This window comes from Myotis myotis, unplaced genomic scaffold (genome assembly GCF_014108235.1).
Source record: "Myotis myotis isolate mMyoMyo1 unplaced genomic scaffold, mMyoMyo1.p scaffold_m19_p_1, whole genome shotgun sequence".
NCBI classification, from domain to species: domain Eukaryota; kingdom Metazoa; phylum Chordata; class Mammalia; order Chiroptera; family Vespertilionidae; genus Myotis; species Myotis myotis.
The window spans coordinates 7,643,345-7,656,623 of NW_023416313.1; the positions used below are offsets into that span (position 1 = coordinate 7,643,345).

General features: G+C 43.0%; 1 pseudogene; it reads right to left on the reverse strand.

Annotated features, from left to right (window-relative positions):
• Positions 1 to 1,773: 1,773 nt before the first annotated feature.
• Positions 1,774 to 7,462, reverse strand: LOC118660514 (annotated as a pseudogene).
• Between the last annotated feature and the right edge of the window lie 5,817 nt (positions 7,463 to 13,279).

The window sequence follows — 13,279 nt, forward strand, 5'->3', positions numbered from 1 at the left end:
TCAGTGGATAGAGCATTGGCCTGTGGACCAAAGGGTCCTGGGTTTGATTCAGGTCAAAAGCTTGTATTTTGGTCGCAGGCTCCTCGCAGGCCCAGGCCCTGGTCAGGGCTCGTGAGGGAGGCAACCAATCAATTTGTTTCTCTCACATTGATATTTCTCTCTGTCTTTCCCCCTCTCTTCCGCTCTCTCTAAAAATCAATGGAAAAAAATATCCTCAGGTGAGGATTTAAAAAAAGAAAACAGAAAAAAGAAAGGTTCTAATTAAAAAAAAAAATCAGTTTTATTGACATTAACCACCATAAGATCTATAACACAGGTACTCTCTCCAGTCCTGTGACGGCCATTCTACCTCACAGGCATCTAAAGAGAGTCCTAGGATGCTTCTTGTACCTGTGCCTAGAGGCCTTTGCCTTCGTCTCCTGCCACATGGCCCCATCCTTCTGGCATGGCACTTTCTCAGCTTGTCAGTAGGAGGCCATTCCAGCAAGTTCTAGCTGAGTTCTGTTCCTGAGACCACCAAGCTCCTGGGGCACTTCCTACGTGACACAGACAGGACCCTTCATCGTGGCTGGGCCTCCCTCGCCTGCCAAGGTTGCCACCAGCTCTTTTAAAAGTCCACATAGTGGCTAGAAAGTTGGGGGAGGGGTATCTATCACATTGGGCATTTCCCGGCTCAGTGTCCCCCTGTATTCACAATGAGTCTCAGTGCCCCTTCCTAGAATTCAAGGTTGCATTTTTGGAGCACATGCTTCCCATTTGTGACTAACAGGATAGGTCATCAGATTGGAGTGCAGGTGCTACTTACTGTGCCTGTTTGCAAGGTGTGAAGCTCTTGCCCCTACAGGTGGCTCATCGATGCCTCACACAGGAAAAGAAGAAATGCTTGGACATATGCAAAGGCAGAGGATAACGGAAGAGCCAAGGCAAGGAAGAGGCATAAAAGAAAAAGGAAAAGATAGGACAGAAATAAAAAGATGAGGAAAAACAGAGTGGGGAAAGGAAAAAAGGAAAGAAAAAGGATACAGGTAGAAGTAGAGAAAAGAACATAATAATTATAATGTATTAAAGGTCTTGCCATGCACCAAGCACTATAAATGCTTTCCGTGGAGTATCGTGTGTAAGCCTCACAATTACTATATGTGGAAGGTTCTACTTTTCTCACTTGGCAAAAAGGGAAATGATGTTTGGACAGAGTTATTGATTTGTCCAAGGTCTAGAGCTAGTTAATGGAAAATCAGGGAGATAAAATCTGTCTTTCTCAGCCTAGAACAGGTACTTAACCCTACACTGAAAGACAATTCTGTGTCATTAATTTTTATCCACAAACTATATACCTAATATGTGCTACTAACTGTTGAGCTGCTGCAGTCAAAGGTGACTGGGAAGAATATAGGTCACACCACAAGCTACATTAGTGTCCAAATACATAGTCCCATTCCTTAGATTACCTTTTGAAGAGAAGTAGTTTAGATAATGCTAAGACCATAGTTTACTTCATTACAAATATGGAGTTATAATGTGCCAAGTGCTTCATAATGTTTCTGTGCAAAAATTCCAAACAGAAGAGAGTCTTTTACTTCCTAAGCATGCCAGTGTGTTGCTTATCTTATTTTTAATAAATATTGCCAAGTCCATACCAACTTCTGACTTCCCATCAAAGGCTCTATTGTGGGCTGACTTGCATGGAACGAGATGGTACAGTGTCGGTGTATGTGGCCTGAGGGGAAGGTGGCTATTCCCAAGGCAACTTGCCTGAGCTGTTCACACCATGTATCAAGGAAAACTATCACAAGTTGGAACAGAAATAAACGATAAGCTTCCTGTAAAGTGTCGGCTTGCATTCACTGCAGTGATGAAATCTGGCAGGTGGTTGCTTAATTCCTGCCTACAGAAAGGGAAAAGCAGTGTTCAGGGAAGTATCAGCTCTGTTTCCTTCCTCCCAACCCCTGACATTAAACAAACAAAACAAAAAAGCACCCTCAGAAACTCAAAACACAGTACAAAACACATCCCTGGTTCCATAAGGTTACTCCCAGAAAATTTTAAAATTCTGAGAGCTTCGTAGGCAGAAAGAAATAGGAGTTTCTTGCACACCTTTGATTCCCATTTTTGGGAGGGAACAGGAGCGGGGAACAGCCTGGTTACAGAAAACATTGACCTGAGTTCTAATTCTACCTCCGCCACTACCACCTACCCAAGGGGCCATGGGCAAATCTCTTGCACATTCTGGAGTTTGTTTCCTCACTTGTGCAATAGGTGAGGTCAGGGGGCCTTTCAGAGTGATAATACATGTTAATTAATCTACAACACATGTAAACAGGACGGTCCCAGGCAAGAGCTTAGCTATTATGGGACATCAGTCACCAACCATCTAGATAAGGCCATCAAGGGCTACTTGCCCTTCAACCAACCATTATTTTCTTTGTGTAACTATTTAACTGTGATTTGATCCACTCACTCTTCCTCAAATGTCTCTACCATGGTGATTATTTGGATACTACAGGTCGTTTCCCTCATGTGCAAGATTGTATTAAAACATTGACATATGCTTCTAATGGAACTGCTTGAAAAGTATTCTGTAACAGCAGAGAGGCAGTAAAGGAAAGTGGTTGAAGTGTTGGCCTGGCTTACTCATCTATAAAATGAGTCAGTGAGTGTCTACCTCGCAGGATGTCCTGAGAATTACATGTTTTGTGGAACACAGTCGAGCCTGGCATAGGAAGCTCTTAAGTATTAGCTTTCACATTTTCACTGTGAAATGAGGAGATTGGGCAAGATTCTCTCTCTGGTCTCCTCTGGTTCTCAGTTTCTGGAACCTACACACAGCTCCTTAAAAACTGGCTTGTTGGTTGGTTGTGTGTGTGTGTGTGTGTGTGTGTGTGTGTGTGTGTGTGTTAGGTTAATTCTACACCTTAACTGGAGAAGGGAGGGTCTCAGAGTTAGATTTGGCTGTTATGTGACAGAAAACACAAAATGTCACTGACTAAAAGAAGAAGGTTGTTGTTTTTTCCTTCTTCTTCTCATGACATTATGTATCTAGTGTTGCATAACAAATTACCCCAAAACGTAGTGTCTTAAAGCGTTCACTGTTTCACAGTTCCTGGGGACCAGGAATTCTGGAGTGTCTTAGCTGAGTCTGTCTAGCTCAGTCAAGCTGTACCCTCAGGTACAGCCCATTGAGGGGAAAAGTTAGCCGTCTAGCCCATTGAGGGGAAAAGTTAGTCATGTTGATCTAGTCTGCAGGATGAGCAGTGAATGAGATGGTTGTGAAATATGTACCGAATGGAAACGTCCAATTGGAGTTTAGGGTCGGTTGAAAAAAAAGAAGTGTTATTATTCATAGGGAATTACATACTTACACATGTTTAATCTTGCCAGTCTCTAACGGAACATTCCTAAGAAATGCTATGCCTCCTTTTACATGCAGCAAAATACTTCTGTGATCTCCCTCTGAATTGAAGGGTGGATTATGCATTGATGATAGCCTTCAATGACTGCAGCTCGAAGACTAACTACATGCATTACCTCACAACATTGTGAAGCAGGTGCTGTCAACCCGGTTTCACAGATGAATGAACCAAAGCTCCAAGAAGCTCACGCAGGATTTGAAGTCGGATATCTTGTTTTCACTGCCCTGCAATGCTCTCTCCCTCCTGTATGTCTATCTCACTTGACTTTCCACTAAACACCTGTCCTACCAGGTAGCCTTGCTAGGAGCTCCATCAATGCAAAGGGCTGCAGAGTGGGAAACAGGATACGGGCAAACAGGAGGCAGGGAATACACTACTTCAAGGGTCTTAGCTAAGTGCTTCTCTCAGCTACATTAATGATAGGTCAGAAATAATCATCAAGAAGCAATAAACTATGGCCCGACAATGGAAATGCAGTGACTTCCACCAGAGAGTGCAGAGGCCCAGGGTACCTGAACTAGCCCCTCCCTTACAGTGTTCTTCAAAAATGTTCCTCAGGGAAGCCGATAAATGTCACATCAGGTCCTTTTGAAGATAAGCTGCTTTCTGAGACTCACCCTTGGAAATTTCATTATTCACCCTTCACTTGGGGCAAGTTCTCATGATTCATATGTAACTAATATTTGACAAATACTATTCTGGCTACTAACTTGGTAAGTTGATTGTAGAATTCATGAAACTCATCATTTATAAAACACAATGATGCAATACACTAAATGTAATACAGCTAAATTTGGAAGCTAGATTACTGTAGAAAGTGTATAGACTTTGGAAATAAACAGACCTGTACTAAAATCTCTCTCTGCTGCTTAGTAATTATGCTACTATGGGGAAGTTTTTGAACATCTCTGAGCCTTGGTTTCCACTGCTGTAAAATATTGATTATGATACCTTGATGGGTTTTTGTGAAGACTGAAGATAAAATATGTATAATATCTGGCACACAGTAGCCATTCAATAAGTGATAGTATTGTTATTACTAAATATCAAGCACTATAAAATAGGGTACCATATCTTACAGATATGGTATTAAGAGATATTAGGGGACAGAGGTTTCAAAGCACTTCATTATCTGAGTTCAAATTCCAGCTGGCCTACTTTCTCACTTTCCACCAGCAGAGTAAATCAGAACTTTGTTCACCTTCTAGGTAGGAATGAAGCCTTTGTCAGTATTGTTAGGCCACAAACCTGTTCACTATTAGGCTAAAGAAACTGTGAAATGGAAATAGTACTACCTATTTGGCAGTGTTATATGAAGGTTAAATGAGATGATACAGGGAAGGAGTTTATGACAGTGCCTGGAAGGTGATCAAAGTGCTTTTAAAAAGAATCTGCCTGTTTCTATTATTATTTAGCAAACTCTGTGTGACTACCATGTACCAGAAATTCCAGATTCAGTGTTTCTAAAAGTCAATTCACTATTTTCTCAGCCACTGAGATTGCCAAGGCTGTATCCTCACCTGATTTTTATCACTGTCCATCGAGTTACCCTCGACGGAACAATGATAGCAAACAAACTTGAGTACAAGACACTTCTAAGCACTTTTTGGTACTAAGTTATATCTATTCACAGAAAAACTGTATGAAGTGTAGATATGATCATCATCCCTACTTTACAGATGAAAAAAAACTGAGAAGGAGAAGATAGGCTATCCCGTGAATAACAGAGCCAAGATTCCAATCTAGGCAGTCCACCCCCAGAGTCTATATCTTCTAGTGGACACGATATTGCCTCTAGAGATTTTGGAGTTATTTTAAAAGCTTTTGCTCTCCATCACTTCAATATTTAATAAGATACACAGTCCTCTTAAGTATTTCTAGTCCAACCCCTCTTCGCTGCTCATGCCGTTGTCGACCCAGTTTAGGCCCTACTTGACTCCTGCTTGGTCTCCCTGATTTTAACATCTCCTTCAATCCTCTACCAGACTAACTAGTCAGACATGTTCCTAAAACATAGATCTGATAAATGACTCTCCTTTAGTTACAAACATTTAATGGGCCCTGGTCAGTTTGGCTCAGTGGATAGAGCATCGGCCTGTGCACTGAAGGGTCCCGGGTTTGATTCCAGGTCAAGGGCATGTATCTCAATTGCAGGCCAAATCCCTGGCCCTGGTTGTGGCGTGTGCAGAAGGCAACCAATTTATGTGTCTCTCTCACATTGATGTTTCTCTCTCTCTGTCTTTTTCCCTCCCTTCCACTCTCTAAAAATCAATGGGAAAAAATATCCTCAGGTGAGGGTTAACAAACAAAAAAACACATTTAATGGTGCCCCGATTCCTCAAGAATGGAACCTAAACACTCTTATGTGTCATTCAATGAGGCAGCTAGTGCAGTACCTCAGCTCACAATGAGTGTGTTGCATTTTCTTTTCATTGATATGAACATGTCCTTTTCCTCACTAACATGGACCCTTTTGGAAAGTAGGGACACTGTTTGGTTAATCTTTATAGAACCCATATTTCTCCAGGTCCCACCAGTCCCCAGATACAAATGAGGTCACAATAGCATTAATGTGTGAACCTTAATGATTGGTCCACCAGCAAGCGCAGAACCTGAGGCATCAGCACATTTCTATGAAGCGCTTGGGAGTCCCCAGGGGTGTTTCTCACATGCTCAGTTACAAATTCATTATAACTATGCTGCTACTCCAGGTGACAAGTGATCCACTGGGTCTCTTCCATTCCTCCTCTGGGTCCTGTATTTTCAGATCATGAGCTTAGGTGCAAAGGTAGTGAAGAACGGCTTTCTTCTTTGTGACATGTTAAGGAGTCTCAAAGGAGAGTTGTTTCAGCCTCATGTGCCCTAGGAAGTAGCTTCCAAATGTATTCACTTAAGTCCTGTAGCAGCGGATATACTCTCAGGGGTGTGAGGCAGGGCAAAGGTGAGGTACAGCCATACCATCATGTTCAGAATCCCGCCTTCCTTCCAACCATGGTTTTTGTGCTGGTCCAGCTCATTCCTCTTCCCCTCAGGATGACCTGTCTTTGTAAGCTACCTCAGTAAATCAGGTAAAACTTTTATGGCCCACACTACAAGGTTATCAGATGCATCTAAAATGATCTGAACTCCAGAGTGCCCATAGGTAGTACCCAAGTATACACTCCAGCTATTTGTCTCCTCCTGCTGCTCCCCTCACCAACTCCACTGCCTACTTGGAGCTTTGTGTACACTGGAGCCTTAATAAATGGTTTTAAACATGTACTAAAAAAATAACACTTTATGCCACTTGAGCAGAGCTAAAGTTTACCCGAGGAAAGGAAGACAAACTTAGAATGAGACTACCTGGCCCTCAGTTCAAAACTATACAGAAATCCTGACATTTGAAGAAGAAAAAATAAATAAAACCACCCCACACCCATGGGCTCTCAGTTGAGATGGATTTAGATGTTCCTAGGACCCTGAAGACTACACACCTGTGTTCTCTAAAGGAGCCCTCCAATGAATCTGGGTCACAGGGAACTGTTCAAGGCCATATGCCACACCCTTGGAATGAAGCAAGAGGAAGCTGAGTCACGTTCCTTACGGTCAATGCAGGCAGATTGCCTCAAGCTCTATTGACACATTTGTTGTTGTTTTTTTAAGTGCAATTTCTTTTTTTCTTTTTTTCTGAAGAACTTTTCTCAGTCCTTAAGGACTTAGCTCCTGACATGGGCTCTGGTGGAGGTCATGGGGCAGCCCCTGAAGGTCTAAATCAGGGTGAGGGTGTTCAGTCCTTCCTGCTTCCCAAGAACGATTCCTGACCACCTTGCTGTGAATGGCACAATTCACACAGCAGTGGAGTTTCACATACAGCTTGGGAAGCACATAGGCGTAGAAGACACTTGGGAAATATCTCTAAGGGCTACAGTCTCTCCTATGTTTCGAATGACCAGCTTCTTAATGGCCTTGTCCTTGGGTGCACATCGGGCACAGCTGCTGCAGTGAACAGGCTGTACCCGGCCACAGTCCTTTTTTGGGGGGGCACAACCATTGTTCTGTCTTTTCTTAGTCATCTTGGAAGAGAGAACCGAGAACCCAAGATAGGATCTGGTATGGAATCTGGCCTGTCTCTCTTATATATTATTAACACATTCTTTAACACACACACACACACACACACACACACACACACACACACACCCCACACCATTTAGTTATCTTTTTTAAGTAATGCAAACCTTTTAGGCTGATTTGACTTTTCAAATTTATAATACATGTTTGTTGCTGTTTTGATGAAACTCAGCCTATAGGTTAATGTGGTATTCATGGAGAGAATTCATCCAATTGCTAAGTAAATTAATGTTTTAAACATTGGTATTGTATCAGTTCACTGGTAGTAAATAAGCTTCATTTCAGAAGAAATTACTAGAGCCCTCGCTGATGTGGCTCAGTTGGTTGAGCCTTGTCCCATGCACTGGGAGGTTGCCAATTCGATTCCCAGTCAGAGCACATGCCTGGGTTGCGGGCTCGATCCCCAGTAGGAGGCAGCTGATCAATGTTTCTCTCTCTCCCTCTCCTTTCCTCTCTCTCTAAAAATAAATAAAAAATATGTTTTAAAAAATAAATTAATAGATGTTGAATACTTTCTAGTTTAATGTGAACCTTATAAACCATACTAGTACTATTATAAATTGCAACTATTAATCATAAAAATTTCACCCTATGCTTCTTTTTTAATATGTTCTTATTGATTTCAGAAAGAGGAAGAGAGGATAGAGAGAAACATCAATGACCAAGAAACATCAATCCTATTGGGGATCCAGCCCACAAGCCGGCATGTGCCCTCACTGGGAATCTTACCTGCAACCTCTTGGTGCAGGGACGACGCTCAACCAGCTGAGCCACACTGGCCAGGCACATCCCACTCTTAATGATCTGAATCATGGCATAGTGCAAAGGCACTTTTTGTTACTGTACGTAGGTTCCATTCTTTGATTCCTTCCCTAAAAATCTCCATGATCATGGGCAAGCTCTTTCACCTTTATGGCAATCTATAAGAAAACTTATGCAAAAGTTCTTAGCACAACAGTTGGCATATTTGTATAAGTATTCAATATTGATTAAAATGGAAGTTCTAACACATATTAAACAACATATGTCTTTATGAGTTACATGCTAAGTAGTAGTACACTCCTATTTGACATGTAGATCTAGAAAGACTCATCATGACATTCAAATGAGACTAAATAAAATCTCACGTTGCCTCTAAACACAAATCAAATGGCATAGTATAGTGCTTTTGTAAACAGCAGGTCACAAGCTAATCCTGGATGGAAACCGGCAAATTTTTTAATAGAAAACGCCGGAGTAGCTTACTCTGAGCAAGGACTGTGCCTGCTGCCACAACTGTGGCCACTGTTAATTTCTAACAAATAAAACAGAAATTGGCTAGGAAATTCTGATTTCTCTCTTTTCATTTGGCATATTGTGAGACAGAAGAGAAAACAACTCACATATTTTTCTTCCAGCATGTTTAGATATGGTGTGTATAAATTTAAGTCTCAGCTAATTAATTAAAAGCTGTACCGAGTGACAGCACAGTACCTTGTTTGTTCACTATTGCAAAACATTTAGAAGCAATACTTAGCACAAATCTATAGATATATCAAAAGGCAATCTGATGAGAACAAGCTGCATAACACTTTCAGTTTGTTGGGTATGTGCAGCAAGATCAGGTAGTGTATGTTATGTTATGTTGTTTAAACATAACTTCACACAAAATTGAATTAGATATACTATTTACAGTAGATTCTATATTGCTGGGTGATATTAATTGTAAAAATGCTTTATGATGGAAAATTTCAAACAAACACAAGACTAGAGACAATGGTATACTGAATACTGCCATGTACTTGAATCTAATAATTATCAACTAACATAAAATATAACAAGTCTGCCAAACACATTTCACTGCTTTCACTGAGGTATTGAAAAACACAGTGAAAAGTTATTTTTAATAAACATTTAACAATACTTGCCCAGCCGGTCAGTGTAACTCAGTGGTTGAGCATCAACCTATGAACCAGGAGATCATGGTTCAATTCCCGGTCAAGGCATATGATCTGGTTGTGGGCTCCATCCCCAATATGGGATGTGCAGGAGGCAGCCAATCAATGATTCTCTGTCATCATTGATTATATATAAATACTAGAGGCCCAGTGCACAAAAATTTGTGCACTCGGGGGGGAAGGGGGGGTCCCTCAGCCCGGCCTGTGCCCTCTCGCAGTCTGGGACCCCTCGGGAGATAACGGCCTGCTGGCTTAGGCCTGCTCCTGGGTGGCAGAGGGCAGGCCCAATCCCTAGGTGCAGCCCCTGGTCGGGCTCAGAGCAGGGTCGATTGGGGTGTTGGGGCACCGCCCCCTGTCATGCACAGAGCAGGGCGGATTGGGAGGTTGCGATGCCACCCCCAGTCACGCTCAGGGTAGGGCTGATTGGGGGGTTGGGGCACCGCCCCCTGTCACACTCAAGGCAGGGTCGATGGGGAGGTTGCAGCGCCACCCCTTGTCACGCACAGAGCAGGGCCAATCCGGGGATTGGGGCGCTGCCCCCTGTCACGCACAGAGCAGGGCCCATCAGGGGGGTTGGGGCGCTGCCCCTGTCACGCACAGAGCAGGGCCCATCAGGGGGGTTGGGGCTCCTTACCCTGTCACGCACAGAGCAGGGCCCATCAGGGGGGTTGGGGCTCCTTACCCTGTCACGCACAGAGCAGGGCCCATCAGGGGGGTTGGGGCTCCTTACCCTGTCACACACAGAGCAGGGCGGATCAGGGGGTTGGGACGCCGGCCGCCACTGTCACACTCAGGGCAGGGCCTATGTGGAGATTATGGCCCTACCCCATCACACACAGAGCAGGGCCCGTGGGGGGGAGGGGCGGGTTGGGGCGCCGCACCCTGTCACACACAGAGCCTCAGGGCGATCAGAGGTTGGGAAGCTCCCCCCTATCAGGCACAGAGCAGGGCTGATCAGGAGGTTGGGGCGCATTCCCCTGTCACAAACAGAGCAGGGCGGATAGGGAGGTTGTGGCCCCGCCCCCGTCACACACAGAGCTGCAGGGCGATCAGGGGGTTTGGGCGCTGCCCCCTGTCACGCTGATCCCGGTGCTGGGAGGCATATTACCCTTTTACTATATAGGGTAGAGGCCTGGTGCATGGGTGGGGCTGGCTGGTTTGCCCTGAAGGGTGTCCTGGATCAGGGTGGGGGTCCCCACTGGGGTGCCTGGCCAGCCTGGGTGAGGGGCTGAGGGCTGCAGCTGGTCACACACCCTTCAGGGTGGGGGTCCCCACTGGAGTGCCTGGCCAGTCTGGGTGAGGGCCTGAGGGTTGTTTTCAGGCTGGCGGGTGACGGACGCTCCCAACCGCTCCTTTTTTTCTTTTTTTCTTTTTTAAATTCTGGGCCAGCTTTAGCTCTGAGGCTCCAGCTCTTAGGCCTCCGCTGCTGAAAGTAGGTATCTGGTTTGTTTCGGTTCGAAACAATGTATAACTCCAGCTCTGACTCCAGCTCTGAGATCCCAGCTCGCTGAAAGCTGGTTTCTGGGGTTTTTCTTAGCTTCTATATTTGTTAAAATGTTTCAAACTGCAGGCTCAGAGGCCTGCAAGGCAGGTGGGGAACGTTGGTTTCCTCTGTCACTGAAGCAAGCAAGCCTCATGTTAGTTTCAAGCTGCCTGGCTGCCGGCCGCCATCTTGGCTGACAGTTAATTTGCCTATCACCCTGATTAGCCAATGGGAAGGGTAGCGGTCGTATGCCAATTACCATGTTTCTCTTTTATTAGATAGGAGATATATATATATATATATATATATATATATATATATATATATGTGTGTGTATATATATACTTTCCCTCTCCCTTCTTCTCTCCGAACTCAATAAAAATAGATTTTTAAAAAATTTAAAAGAAAAACAAAAACTAATACTTTCAACTATATTTTTTCTAGTTGAAAAGCAATTATTATTTGGGCAAACATTTCCAAAGAAAATATCTAATTAATAACATCACATATTTAATTAATATCTTCAGCATTCCTGATGAACCACTTTTACAACTACAGGGATTTACTTCAACATCAAACATATCCAGAAGTTCCAAAAGGCATTACTGTCATGGCAATAATCACCCTGGCTATTACATGCTCTCTGAATGGTCGCAACATATGGAAGAGAACATTAAGACATTTTGAAAGAAATAAAATGAAAGGTTGTTACATCTCACTTTTTTATATAACCTTTTATAAAAGCTTTATGGAATAGAAATGACATACAATGAACTACACATATTTGAAATGTAGGATTTGATGTTTGACAAAGGCAAACACAAGAAACTCATCTGAATCAAGATAGTGCCACTATCCCTAAGCCTTACGATACCCTTGACGAGCCCTCCCTCCTGCAATGTCAAACTTGCCATTAATCCCATGGCATTCTATATTTCACACATTATAGTTTTCATCCCTAGAGTTTGTTGTCTGTCTCCTATGTTCTACTTAACTTTTTAAACATATGGAATAGTTATAATATGTGCCTATTCTAGTTTCAGTTGTCTCCTCATAATGAGTCCTTTTCCTACTTATTTGCATTTTTGGTAAACTTTGGATGCCAGACATTGAGAATTTTACCCTTCTGGGTACTAGCTATTTTTGTTTTCCTATAAATCTCTGTTCTGGACTAGTTACTTGGAAACAATTTTATGCTTTCAGGTTTTGCTTTAAACACAGGTAAGATAGAACAGTGCTCAGCCTAGGTCTAATTATTCCCAACAACTGAGGAAAGATCCTCCTATGTACTCTACCTAATGTTGTAAATAATGTTTTCCAGTCTGTTTGTGGGAACAGCCATTATCCCCAGCCCTCTCTGAGCTGGACTCTATTACTTCTAATACTTTTGACCTCAGATAATTTCCTCACCTGCACTCATTAATCAGTACTCACCTGAAAACTCAAGGAAAAATTAAGGGAGATTCTTTCCAGATTTTTAGAGTCCTCTGTTCAGCTCTCTCCTCCGTAGTGCTCTTGCTGCCAATGCTAGCTACCATGGTTTCACCAGACTGTCATAATCAAATCAGGGATCCCACCAGGCTCACCAGTGTTCCTGCTCCTTGTGGTATGACCTGGAAACACTCTCTAGGCAGTAAGTTGGAACAATCAGAAGTCACAAACATCATGGATCAGCTGCCTCCTGCACGCCCCATGCTGGAGATTGTGCCTGCAATCCAAGCATGGGCCTTGACCTGGAATCGAAGCATGACCTCCTGGTTAAGAGGTCTACAATCAATACTGTGTGGCTAGGGTTCACATTTTTAATTTCAGTGTCCTTAAAAACATTGTTTTATATATTTTGTCTATTTTTTAATTGTTTCTGGGCTGTCTCAAATGTTTAACCATTATGTCCCAGAAAAATTAATTGATGCATTCAAAGAAAAATATCAGGAGGTTCATTTGCTTTCTAAAACTCTGAATCAAAAGTTGAGTTACACTTGGTAATTAGGAATATAAATTATAGCTTACTTTCCGTAAACAATAAGGAATGACAATGAGACATTAAAGTTATGATACTTTTTTTTTCTTTTTTTTAAATTAAATCTTTATTGTTCAGATTATTACAGTTGTTCCTCTTTTTTCCTCCCCCATGGCTCTCCTCCACCCAGTTCCCACCCCACCCTCTGCCCTTACCCCTCTCACTGTCCTCATCCATAGGTGTACAATTTTTGTCCAGTCTCTTCCTGCACCCCCACACCCCTTTCCCCCCAAGAATTGTCAGTCCACTCCTTTTCCATGCCCCTGGTTCTATTATATTCACCAGTTTACTCTGTTCATCATTTTTTTTATTCACTTGA